The sequence below is a fragment of the Jatropha curcas genome, chromosome 2 (genome assembly GCF_041381405.1).
Source record: "Jatropha curcas cultivar XTBG-Jc1 chromosome 2, XTBG_Jcur_1.0, whole genome shotgun sequence".
Taxonomy (NCBI): domain Eukaryota; kingdom Viridiplantae; phylum Streptophyta; class Magnoliopsida; order Malpighiales; family Euphorbiaceae; genus Jatropha; species Jatropha curcas.
The window spans coordinates 10505330-10519016 of record NC_143152.1 but is presented as its reverse complement, the minus strand read 5'-3'; the positions used below and the strand labels follow the sequence as shown (position 1 = coordinate 10519016).

At 32.9% G+C, this 13687-nt stretch overlaps 1 long non-coding RNA gene and 1 pseudogene across 1 annotated transcript; both read left to right on the top strand.

Annotated features, from left to right (window-relative positions):
* Nucleotides 1-514: 514 nt before the first annotated feature.
* Nucleotides 515-6055, top strand: LOC149498228 (uncharacterized). Its single transcript, XR_016319476.1, has 3 exons — nucleotides 515-666; nucleotides 1728-1788; nucleotides 5819-6055. It is a non-coding gene; the product is annotated as an uncharacterized LOC149498228 (long non-coding RNA).
* On the top strand, nucleotides 2002-5810 carry LOC149498229 (uncharacterized; annotated as a pseudogene).
* Nucleotides 6056-13687: the final 7632 nt, after the last annotated feature.

Sequence of the window (13687 nt, the reverse complement as noted above, 5' to 3'; positions counted from 1 at the left end):
AAAAAGATCCGAATCAAGTTTTTCCATAAGATCAAAATATTTAAGTGTCATTTATGAATCTTCATCATCTGATAAAACCATAGCAACCATGCTCACAGTCACATCCATATCACTACGTACAATAACATCCCTTATGTACTAGGTAAGATACTCTCAAATGCACATGCTCTAGGAAAGGGAAGACAAGACGAACCTATTATTCTAAAATTTATTAATTCTACGTGGCAAGAGAAATAAGTCGACTTGTTTTTTAGATTTATCATTGAGTTAATTGTATTTTTTAAATGTAGTATCAGGGATGGACACAAGAATATGGTGGGAGGGGCCTTGGCCCATGGCAACTTTTTTTTTTTTTTGAAATTTTAATTTTAATTTTATTAAATATTATTTTATTCTTATAATTTGCCCCCCCTCAAAATAGTTGAGTTCTTAGGCCCACATTTTATAACCCATGAAGTTAATAAGCCAATAGCCCAAGCACAATATTTTAAATCAAAATTAAGAAGCCCTTAAACATATTCTCTAAACTTAAGGGATAAGCTATTAAAGATGAAAACAAAAACCTTTTCAATTTTCAAGCCGTCGTTGGTCTTTCTTTGCCTTGTTTTGCCGTTTGTTCTACCGACACCTAGCAACTCAATTCTACGAACAATTTCTTGGCTTCAGGTATTTGATTATAAATTTATGATTTCAATAACAATTGATTGTCTATTTATATTATTTTCTTTGTTTTTGTAGTATTGATTGGCATAATTTGTTCGTAATAAAGGATTGCAACTACAAATTCAACAATTTAAGTCTACTGTTCGGGTAGGAAAGATTGAGAGAATTGATGAGGGTAGATCTTATTCTTTTAGAGAAGATGATAATGAATTAATGATGGTGTGTCTAGTTCGTATCCTAGAAGTAGAGTCACGTTGTTAGAAAGAAATTTTAAATAGATTTTTAATATTTTCAGTGTGTAATTTTAAGTTCATTAAGAAGTTGCAGTTAGAATGTATATTGTTTTTAATAATTTTGTAATATAAGAATGGCAATGTAATTTGAAATTTTACAAAATTTAGTATAAATAAATACTACTAAAATTTTATGAAAATCTTTTGTTGAAAGTTTATATTTTTATGCTTGATATAGATGAAAAGAACAACTTACTCTTAAAGTAAAAAATTTTATGAAATTTAAAATAATTAAATCAAATTCCCTTATTCAGCTTTATTTATATCAAATTAGGATTAATATGTTGTTTAAACATCTGAAATTATAAGTTAGCTCAATGAAACACATGAATTAATTATTGCATCTACCATTATTTTCTGAATATGTGCCAAAAGAAATTTACTTCTTTAGAATTGACTCAATTCACTACCAAACCTTTTCAATAAACATATGGTTAATATATAATTGGGAACGAACATAAGTGCAAATCAGAAATAATTTTTGTCCTATAGTCAGGCAAGATTTATTTATTGAAAGGTGCATGTTTTAATTTATCATTATTAACACTAATCAGAAGTGACAATCATGAGAATAAAATATGATGATACAAATTAAAAAAAAACAAATAAGCTTAGAACATAAATAGATAGATTAAATTATTAGTTAGTTAAATATCATTTTATTTAAATTGCTTGGTTAATTATTTTTGTTTTGTTTTGTTTTTTGTTCTTTTTTTTTTCAATTTTTTTATGAAATGAGTTTGATTTATTAATTCACATTATTTTTTATAGGATCTTTATTGATCAAGTATAACCATTGCACATGGCTAACATTTTGGTTGCGCGATTTAAGGTATGCATACCAATGAGTTTGGGTGGTGGCTCCCAAAAGACCTGGGTGGTGATCTACTGATGTGAATATTATTAAATTAGTTTTACTTTAGTACTTTTTAAGATTATGTGTTTATCTATTGTTTAAAGCTATTTCTACTTTATCATAATAGGTTGCATTTGTATGTTAATTAATAATATGTGTACATATATATATTTTTTGTTTGATTGATAGATGAAAAAACCATATACAATTGATGCTTATTTCAAAAGAAAGAACATTGAAACATCAATTCAATTGAGGAGCCAAATTCTTCTATGTGCTTTTAAAGGTGATGATGAAAGTAGTACGTCACAAAGGTCGGTGAATTTTCTTCAGCTACTTAGTTTGTTATCTTCTTATATCGATGAAGTATCAAAAGTTTTATAAGAAGCTCCAAAAAATGCTTCATACACTTCACCAACAATACAAAAAGAAATTTTGCACATTCTTGCTACTAAAGTAAAGAATTTCATTCGTGAAGAAATTGGTGATGCTAAATTTTGTATAATAGTTGATGAAGCTCGAGATCTTTCTAAAAAGAAGCAAATGTCTGTTATCTTGAGATTTGTTGATAAAAATGGATTTGTGAAGGAGCAATTTTTTGGGCTTGTTCATGTTAAGGGCACTACTGCATCAACATTAAAGGATGAAATATTCTTTGTTCTCTCGCAATAAAATCTTAATGTTGAAAAGATTCGAGGACAAGGCTATGATGGTGCAAGCAATATGAGAGGAGAGTGGAATGGGTTACATGCTTTGATTTCAAGTGTATGTCCTTATGCTTACTATGTCCATTGTATGGCACATCACTTGCATTTAGTATTAGTTGCTGCTTCAAAAGAACTTATCCTCGTCCACCATTTCTTTACTAAATTCAGTTTAATTGTCAATATTATTGGTGCTTCATGTAAGCGTAGTGATCAATTAATAAAGCTGCTCATGCTTCAAATGTTGCTCATTTACTTGATATTAACGAGCTTCAAAGTGGAAAGGGACTCAATCAAATTGGTACTTTACAAAGATCTAGGGATATAAGATGGTTCATATTTGAGGTCTGTTTCTAGTTTAATCAATATGTTTAGTGCAACATGTGAAGTTTTATTGAATATTATTAATGATGGAGCTACTTCAGCTCAACGTGCAGAAGCAGATGTAGCTTATGAGGCATTAACTTCCTTTGAGCTTGTTTTCATTTTACATCTCATGAGAAATGTTCTTGAAATTTCTGATATTTTGTGCCACACTTTGCAATTTCAATCTCAAAGCATATTGAATGCAATGCATCTTGTTTCATCTTCTAACTCACTTATTCAAAAACTAAGGGATGAAGGATGGGATGATTTAATTGATACAGTGAAATCTTTTCGTGAATCTGTCAACATGCTTGTCCTCGATATGGATGCTCCTTACAATGCTAGAAGAGGAAGGGCTCGCCATCAACGTTTAATATTACAATAGAGCATCATTACAAAGTAGACATTTTCAATATTATGATTGATACTCAGTTGCATGAATTGAACAATACGTTCGTTGATCATACCATAGAATTATTTGCTCTAAGTTCAACATTAGATCCAAAGGAGATGCTCACTTTATTTAGAATTGATGATATTTGCAAGTTGGTACATAAATTCTATCCTTAAGACTTTGATGAATATGAGAAGATGCAATTAAGTATACATGTAACGTCCCATTTTTCTATGTCTGAAATAGTAAGTTGTGACATCCTACTGAATCGAGTCGTTGCTTAGAGTCGAGTCGGGCTGATCCAAAACCCGGTTCGAGCCATTAGAGTCCAGAGTGGGGTAGAATGGGATGTAACTGAAATAAGGAAAAGAAGTGGACTTACTTGAAGGAAACAAAAAGATCAAAGTATAAGGATTAGGACTTACTTGCACTAAAATATCAAGTTTAGGTATTAAGTTGTAACATATTGACACTTGAGGTACCATTTGGTAATTTTACACACAAAATCATTGATATTTTGGAGCCTACCCGTGAGTTCCATTTCATTTTCCTTTCTTCATCCTTATATTCATCTTCTTCATCTACTTTACTCTTCCACCTTTTTTTCTCCATCTTCGTCTTCTTTATCTCCATTAATGGGAGTTAAGCATTAAATCAACTTCTAGTTTATCCAAGTAAGTATAATTTCTTGAAGCTCTATTTTCTTCAACCTCTAATTTAGTGATATTTTAGATTATTCATAAGAGTTCTTATGTCTATGAGAGGTGAGCTCAAAGGTAGAAGAAAAAGGAAGCTAAGAAGAAGATTTCAAGCTTGTTAAGTGAAGGTTTGCTCTCTCTTTTAGTTTAACTAATTTCCTTGCATGAGCACTTGTGTGGTGTGTTGATAATGAGAAGATATGTTGCTTAATGTTGAGTAAGAAGACTGAAAATGGTGAAAAAGCATGAGATGAAATGAATAAATGAAGTAGAGATTGAGTTCATGCTGAAACAGGTTTTGCTGCAAAAGTAACCAGTAACTTCACCTTGATTTTGACCCTATTTACTGATGGAATTAGGAAGTATCATAGAAGGGTTATTTGTTCCTCTATGTGTTATCTTTCCATGGGTTTTTGAATCTCCTAAATCGGAGTTACAAATTGAGAGATATGACCAAAATGGTATAGACTGCGCAGGCTGGAAAACACGACGCGCGCTCGCGAATTTCATGTCGAGCTCGCGAATTGTGCCTGTAAACTCTCTAACTCTCATTTTGTCCTTCTCGCGCTCGTGAATTTCATTGCGTGCTCGCGAATCTTGCCTGTAAACTTACTGACCCTCTTGTGTGCTTCTTGCGCTCGCGACTTTGTATGGCGCGCTCGCGACTTGTGTTTTGATGCTCTTTTGGACCTCTTTTTCTATGCAATTATATTCCTTTGCTCAACTTGTATGCCTCCAATCATTTTGAAACAAAAAGACAACATGAACACATGTATAAACACAAAATGCAAGCATGCAAATGATGTGAAACTAACATGACACAAGTTGCCCGCTTGGCGAGGCTATTAGCATACAGGTAAGCAGTATGGTTTATGAAATTATAAAGCAGTTAATATGCTTTTGTTTTATATATTGACATACCAATAATATGCTCCATTGAGGTTAGGTAGAAACCACTTAGATAAGGCTATGTCGCGACATAGGATAACAGATATGCGCCCCATACAGTTTGGTACTCCGGCTACAGGCCGTTGAGTGGATATGATTATATAATGGCCATAGCAGCCCAGTCATACAGTATTCATCCAGTTTCATACAGTACCTCTTATCACTTTGGTTTCACTATAACCTTATGGAGCTATACAGTTATATTGACTACAAATTGCATAATTATACAGTATAATGAGCAGCATGTATGATAATGAAAGTATCATGATATGTGTGCTTACATTCCATATGTGATTACATGTTTATTTATACATATGTATGTGCTTACTTGTTTCTTTATTCGTTGCGATATTCAATGAGTTGTAATAAAAGTTGCAAAATTCATACAGCATAAAGAACATCAGGTAAGATCATGAAAGTATAATGCTATGTATGCTTACAAGTTTATTTATTTAATTCTTAAGGAGCCATATAGTTATGAGATTTTATTAATTGTAACTTATATGATGTGACTAAAAAGTGCATAAGTCATACAACATAATGAACAGCAAGTAAGACAATGAAAATATATTGTTATGTGTTCTTACATGTTTATTTGTTTAATTCATACAGCATAATGAACAGCAGGTAAGATCATGAAAGTATTATGATATGTGTGATTAAATGTTTATGTAAAGGAGTTATGAGATAATTAGAACTAAACTATTGATTTTATGAATTAGAAGTTTATTCTTTGCTGTAAAGGTACATTTATGTTGAAATTTAATGATTCTAAGATTATCAATGATTTTATGAAATGTGTATTTTAAGTAAGTTGCCATCGCACTTTGTTAAGTATGTGAATTATGAGCACCATTGAGTTTTATACTCAGCGCGTCGATTTTTATCACGCGTAGGTTGAAGATCATGGTTGCTACTTGAAGACTTGAGGAGTACTATCAAAGCAGAAGTGACTAATTTGGGAGTAGTAGATTGAGAGTTATATAATTAAGAATTTTGGCATGTATAATTATTACATTTGTTAAAGCTTATGTAATTGGAAATACAAGTGAAGCATGTAATTATTTTGGCGTCAGTATTTGGAGATAAGAATACTACTGATGAAATGAGTGAATATGAAATATTTTAACATAGTTGGTATGATTAGTTCATGAAGACTTGATATATATAATGAATGAAATTAATTGCTGGATATTAAATGCTATTGAGGAGTTATACAAATATGAAAAGATATATAAAGTGTTATTGTGTTTTGATGATTAGTTGGAGATATTGGAAGTTTGGAGTTTAATTGGGAGTGTTTTGTATTCATATTTAGCATACAGGATGATATCAGCATGACAGGACATAAGTTCAACCAGATTGTAGTGTCTCGGCTCGGTTCATTCGGGTTAACGGGTGGACGGGGAAGGAATGTTACAATGCAAGTTGAGCATTTTGATCATATGCGACAACTTTCTAATTGTAAAGAATTGTCAACTATTTTTGATTTGTGCAATGGTTGGTGAAAACGGGAAAATCTGAGATTTGTTCTCTTGTATATAGTGGTGACTATTATTCTTACTCTTCCAGTTTCCATAGCTAGTACGAAGCGATCTTTTTTAGCGATGACTATAATTAAGAATAAGCTTTGTAATAAGATTGAAGATGAATTTCTCTCTGATTGTTTACTACTCTACATCAGCAAGAAATTGCTAAAATATTTTTAGTAGATTCACTTATCGCTGATTTTCGTGATTTAAAAGAGACGTGTCCCTTTTTGATGTTATATGTATTAGATATAATGCATTTTGAGATTATTTTATAATGAATATTAATTATATATATATATATATATATATATATATATATATATATATATATATATATATATATATATATATATATATATATAAAAGTTCTATTCTATAACTATTTATATCCCCAATTATGAATCCTGCGTTTGTCCCTGTGTAGTATGACATTTATTTTTTGATAGAATATGTTAAATTTAGTAAATTAATTTGAATTTTATTTTCTGAGTTAATTTTGATTAATCTGAATCAAAATTTATTAATATATATTATTTCTAAAAATACAGTGAAAAATCAAATTTTGTGCCAATAAAGTAAGATCAAGTATTTTTAGCTTCAAAATTTTCCCAAAAGCTATTAAGGAGATATATTAATGTCATAAATAAATTTATTTACTTTATTTTTCTAATTATATATTTATTGTGACTTATTTTGTTATAGTATTTTTAGGTTAATTTTTAGTATTTTAGTTTGTAACTGTATAGTTTTTCGCTAGTTTTGGTTTATTATTTATGTTTTGTTAATTATGCTTTCTGAAGTGGAGACTTACTATTTTTGAACTTAAATATCATGGAGCATCGTGTTCTTTAGGATGGTTTAAAATGGAGATTTTATTTGAAGAATCAAAGCCTTAACATACCTGTGTTGATATACAATATGAGTGTGTACAAAAGATAGAACCAAAATAAGAAGAGATACAACCATGTGCAAATGGTGTAAAAACTTCCAAAAGCCTTCATGGCCTGTAACATGCCCATGTCACTGAGTATGTTGAAGATCAAACTAAAAGCTCTAGAGATCAACACCGTCGTGATCATTCATCTCAAGACTACAAAACGTTCCATTTTTCTTGTTTGATTCAGTGAACATGATCATGCCATGACGCGACACACCCGTGTTCTCCTAGATTTTCCAAGATTTCTATTAGGGAAAGGGTCACTATTTTAAGTTTGATCTTTAAATTTTGGATTTTATCTCTTTTTAAGAGGGGTACAAGACCAGAAGAATATATACAACATGAAGATCACAAAACAACACAAGAGAGACATCATTACACATCAACAAACACCTTGAGAGTTAGAGTCGAAAGGAGAACTTTTTTTTATTATTCTTTCTTTTTAAATTATTCAATTGTAAGACAATTATTACCTTTTGCCTCTACAATTAAGAGGAGAAGCATTGTTGATAGGAATTTTGGAGCCAAACATCTAATTGGCCAAGTTATTTCTTTCTTTATATCTTCGGTTAATTTGTTTGAATAATTGTTACTACGACGTTTTGTAATTTAAATCAAGTTGTTTTAGATGAGTTACTTGCCATGAACTAATTAGCCTATTATATGGGTGTTTGAATCTTCTTTAGCTCAATTGATTGGTTTGAGATAATGTTGCTTTCGTTAGTTAATTAAATCGTTTAATTCATTTTTGCAAGAATTTGGCCTAGTATTGAGTTAAATGTTAATTGAAGAACCGAATGGAGAAGATTAATATATGGTTTAATTAATATAAATTGGATTTTGCATGTGATCAATTAAACAACTTAATAACAAAGCTATAATTTGATTCAAGATTTAATAAGTTAATTAATGGGTTCAAGAGAAAAGCGAAATAATTGTGAATATTCTTAGACTTAAGTTAAAAAAATGACTTGAGATATCAAGAATTTGACATTTATTTCAAGCATTTTGAACGTTTGGAAGTGAAGTACTAAGCCTCTAAAATGTTTTCACATTAATAATTTATAAAAGGAGATTGGTATTTTCATGATTGTTTGGGATATTATCTTATTTCTTTTATTTGAAGTATTCATTTTTAATTGTTTCAAAACTTGAATCGGATTAAAGTGTTTAAGACTTACGCTTCAGTTTTTGAGACTTTTTTTTTTTTGTTGGGTTTCAATATCAATAATACGCAGCGGAATAATATAATAAAACAAATTAATTATACCAACAGAGATCCGTTTAAACGATTAAAGCAATAAAAATTGTTTAAAAGAATATCTTTTTTGCAGATTCTTTGAAACTTCGGTCTACGCAACAAGGTTGTCTCAAACCATAAGCCGTCCAAGTGTTTGGCCTCTAGTAGTATCCACACAAATGGATAATCAAAAAACTCAAACTATGTTGAGAGGTTAGAGCGTATGATGGTACTAACTATCATAGGCTCTATGTTTAGTTTTGTGGTAAATGAACAATAACTTCAATCTAAACTGTATCTTAAACCTTATATATGAAAACCCTAGATCATAAATAAATTAATTATAATTATTTATTTAAACCTTTTAAATAAATAAAGTATAACTAAAATATATATGTGCCTATTTATTTAAACAATTTAAATAAATAAACCATAATACATATAGTAATAAGATTTTCAATTTAATCAATTATATTTATTTATTTAACTATTTAAATAAATAAATCATAATTAAAATATTAGGTTTCTTTAATCTAAAATTTATCATTATTAATTTTAGACATAAATCAATTAAGTCAATACTTAACAATTTAGTTAAAATTGTAATTAAATGTAAGTTACAATTTTGTCCTTAACTTTACAAAACTTATTTGTAATCAAGTCATACTTGATTCGATTTCTCATTTTCACTTTTTCATATTCATTCTTATGTGTATGATCTTCTAAGTTCTAAATATGTTGACAACAAATATAAATTTAATTAATTAATTAATATTTGAAGGTCAAGTAACATGTCAAGACACTACAAAAAAAATGCCATTTTGCGACCGACCAATCGATCGCAAAATGGCAAATATCGGTCGCTAATTTGCTTTAGCGACCGATTTGCGACCGACAATCGTCGGTCGCAAAAATACTGGTTGCAATATAATTTTGCGACCGATGAGACAATCGGTCGCAAATTAGATACCGATAAAATCGGTCGCAAAATTGAATAATCGGTCGCAATTTTTTATCGTGGTTTAATTGGAAATTCAGTCGCAAATTTGGTCGCAGAATATCGGTCGCAATTTTTTTCAATCGGTCGCAAATTATAAATTCATAATTTTTACTTTTGGTATCAAATCGGTCGCAAATCGGTCGCAAAAATGGAAAAAAAATTAAAAAAATAAATATTATTTTGAAACCAAAATTTTTCTGCACCTGTGAAAGTTGACATAAATGCATATATATCACACAACCTATTCAAGAACAGTATAAAAATGTAACTTTTATTGTTCTGAACAAATTAAAATATGAAAATACAAATGAAAAAATAAAAATGTCCAAAATCAAATCTATATATGTTGCTGCTCATCTGCAGGATCCGATGTCGGATCTCCCGATGTCGGATCGCCGGGAGGAGTACCCGCTGGATGTGATGTAGCGCCAGGAGGGGTGACCAAAGTATCGTTTACAGCATCGGGATCAGGAGCCGATAGTGGCTGCTGCTGAGACGTCGAAACATGTCGGTCTATAGCAGGCGCAGGATCAGAGGGAGAAGTACCAGCACGGTGCTCACCGGACAGCCGCATCACATGCGCTCTAAGCTCTGCAATCTGTCTCTGCTGATCAGCAAGCTGAGCCCGTATATCATCATCACAGTGCGAGTCACTGTGCTCCGGCTGTCGTGCTGCACTGGCTGTAGAAGCGTGAGCTGCTGAGCCAGTGTAAAACTGTGATGTTTGAGACTCGATGCCGTATACCTTCCTCTTCTTCTCGCCCCCTACAGCCTCGAGATAAAGCGCTACCTCGTCAATTCTTGACTCAGCTTCGGATTCATCGGTCTGAGAAGTAACAATACGCTCCCGAGCTGTAGTATAGTTCTCCTGAAAACAAAAAATTAATTAATCAATGCAATTGCAAGCTTTATTATATTCAACTTTGTACATCTTCGCAATGATTAGAGGGTAAATGTAAATATTATTCATTGTTACTTACATTGACGCTCAGCGCACGTCTGTCGACAAAGGTATTACGATCGTGGTCCTTCGTGTGAGTGTATGTAAACACCTCCATCGGTGTGGGCTCACGACCTAATTCTTTAGCCTGTAATGAATTTTTATGCATGATATATTAATATATATAGTGTCCTTTCATTAAACATCAGTTTCTTGTAAAGGGACTAGTTCACTTACTAATAATCGAGCTGTCTCTATAGCAGATATAGATCCGCCTGTGTGTCGCGAAGGTCCTGCTCCATCACCGCCAGTCTCACTGCGCCTGTTTTGTGCAAATATCTCCCGCTTTCTCTTGAATGCAAGATCCTCCCAAGCCTTTTGCCAGCTCTCCCATATCTCCTGAGACACGCACTGCTGCTTCTTACCGCTTCTTCTCATCCTATAGGTGAAGTCAGCGTATCGATCGGCGCATATCTTCTCCCAGGCTACTTTCAGCATAGCTGTAATGGCCTCATCCCATATGAAATGTTTCTGCAAAAAAATTAGATCACTTATAGCGTTTAAACACTAAGGATGTATCTTGAATTGTAAACATTGAATGATGATATAACTTAAACCAAAGAGTACCTGGAACTCCTCCCAATAAAAGTCTCTCGCCTCTTGTGGTACGGCATCCCATGTGTATCCTTCTTTATGCAGCTGTAGCTTGATTATCTTCAAAATTTGCCTCGCTGCTCGAGAAGATGGATATATGCTGAAAAAAAAAACAGAAGTGAAATATAATTACATGAAAGCATCACAGTTATGAATAAGTACAAAATATAATTACAAAATATGCCTGCAGAAAATTTGAATAAGTACTTACTGTCCCGCTACCAAACTGAGGGTGATACGTGGATCTGATGAAGCTGCAAAAGAAATGACAAATGTTATAAATTTTTAGATAATTAATATATAATTAAAATGACAGTTATGACATTTATGATTACCTTGCACAGTAGGTGACTGTGCAGCTGGTGGAGTCTGTACTGGTCCAGAAGAGGAAGGAGCAAAAGAGGAAGGAGCAGAAGAGGAAGGAGTAGAAGGCTGTGATGGCGGCAGTACTGGACGCTGAGCAGAGGATGAAGCCCTAGACGTACCTGAAGAAGGATGCGATGGCGGCAGTACTGGTCGCTGAGCAGATGACGAAGCCCCAGACGTACCTGACGAAGGACGAGGGATCGACCCTGGCCATGACCTCCACGCGAACCACTGCCGGACGCGTCAGAATCAAACGGTCTGCCTCTAGCCATCTGTACTGCAGATATCAGAACCTAGATAAAATGAATTTATACAATTATATGAATTGTAGAACATGTGATAAATATGAGTAAAGAAAGTTAATACCATTGAAATTCTTCATTAATAATATTAATTACATATACATTTATCAATTTGTAACAGTAAAATTGCTCTAAGTTTTAAGTGTCTTGAATATCATCTGCTTCCTCCTCCTCTTCATCAGCTTCCTCTTCTTCATATTCGTCTTCTGAGGAACCCATGATGATTTGATCTTCTTCCTCTTCATCATCTGATGGTCCTATTTCAACATAAGATCGGCTTTCATCATCCAATCTATCTGTTAAATCTTCAACAACTTGCATCGGTTGCGTTTCAACCCTAACTTCTTGAAATGCCTCCGATACTGCGAGTGAAGAAGATTGTTTCGTTTCAAGTGCATGAACAACTGATCTAGCCTTGATTTTACACACTGCCATCCAATCGCATCTATCTCGTTTAAACGATGGATATGGGACATAGTACACCTGTGCAGCTTGCATTGCTAAAACAAAAGGTTCATACTTTGTATATCTTCTTCTTTGATTAATATCAACCAGATTATACTTAGGATGAACCTTCGTGCCAATGTTTGGCGTAGGATCAAACCATTCACATTTGAATAAGATTGTGCACTTCATTGGTAGGCCTGGATATTCTAACTCCAAAACCTCAACCAATTTCCCATAAAAATCGTTTGACACGTCACTGTAGTTTGATCCCTTTATGCACACACCGCTGTTCATTGTCTTTCTGCTTCTCCCATAACCCTTAGTGTGAAACTTGTAACCGTTTACAAAGTAGCCAGAGTAGGCATTAGCAACCGGTAATGGCCCCTTTGCCAGATTCGTAATAAATCTGTTACGAATATCGCTTTCCGAGCTTCGAGCCTATGGGAAATAGTAATGACATGAGTCAGATTTAATAAATGTACATTCCGTGTTGTGTACATTGAAAGTAACTTACATAATATTTGAACCATTCTGCAAATTCCGTGTCCAGCTTTGCATCAACTGCAGTATCAGTCAAATTGAGATTTTGAAGCCGTAGAAGATTGATATATTTCCTATATATCAACGAACCATATTAGCATAAGTACGATTTAACAACGGCCCACGTCAAGTTTTGAATGTTTACATTATTTATACTTACTGTACATATGGTGTGATCTCTTCGCAATTCAATAAAATATAGGTTTGAGCCACTTGTATCTCTGCATCAGTCAATCGTCTTTTTTTTTATTTACCAATCGTACGCCCAGGGTAGGTGAAAATTTTTAGATTTCCTTCAAACTCAGATTGAACGCGATCTCCTCCGTCATCGTTACGTGGCACTCTCCGATGCTTGGTGAAAACATGTTGGTCAAAGTAGTGTGAATAGAATGTTGAAGCTTCTTCCACCAAATATGCATTGCAAATGGATCCCTCGACCTTTGCCTTATTGCGCACATTCTTTTTAATTTTCTGTAGGTGTCTGTGATTGTACAATGCCAATATGTAAGTATAAGTACAAAAAAATGATATAATCATTAGAATGAGATGTTAGTGAATCACCTCTCAAATGGATACATCCATCGATATTGTACCGGTCCTGCTAAACGACATTCATAGGGCAACTGAACAGGCAGATGTTCCATAGAATCAAAGAAGCCGGGTGGAAAAATTCGCTCCAACTTGCACATCACTACTGGGATTTCTCGCGCTAATTGGTCCATATCATCGCATCGGATAACAGTCATCGTCAATTCCTTGAAAAAGAGACTCAATTCTGTCATTGCTTCCCAAATTTTTCCTGGTAAT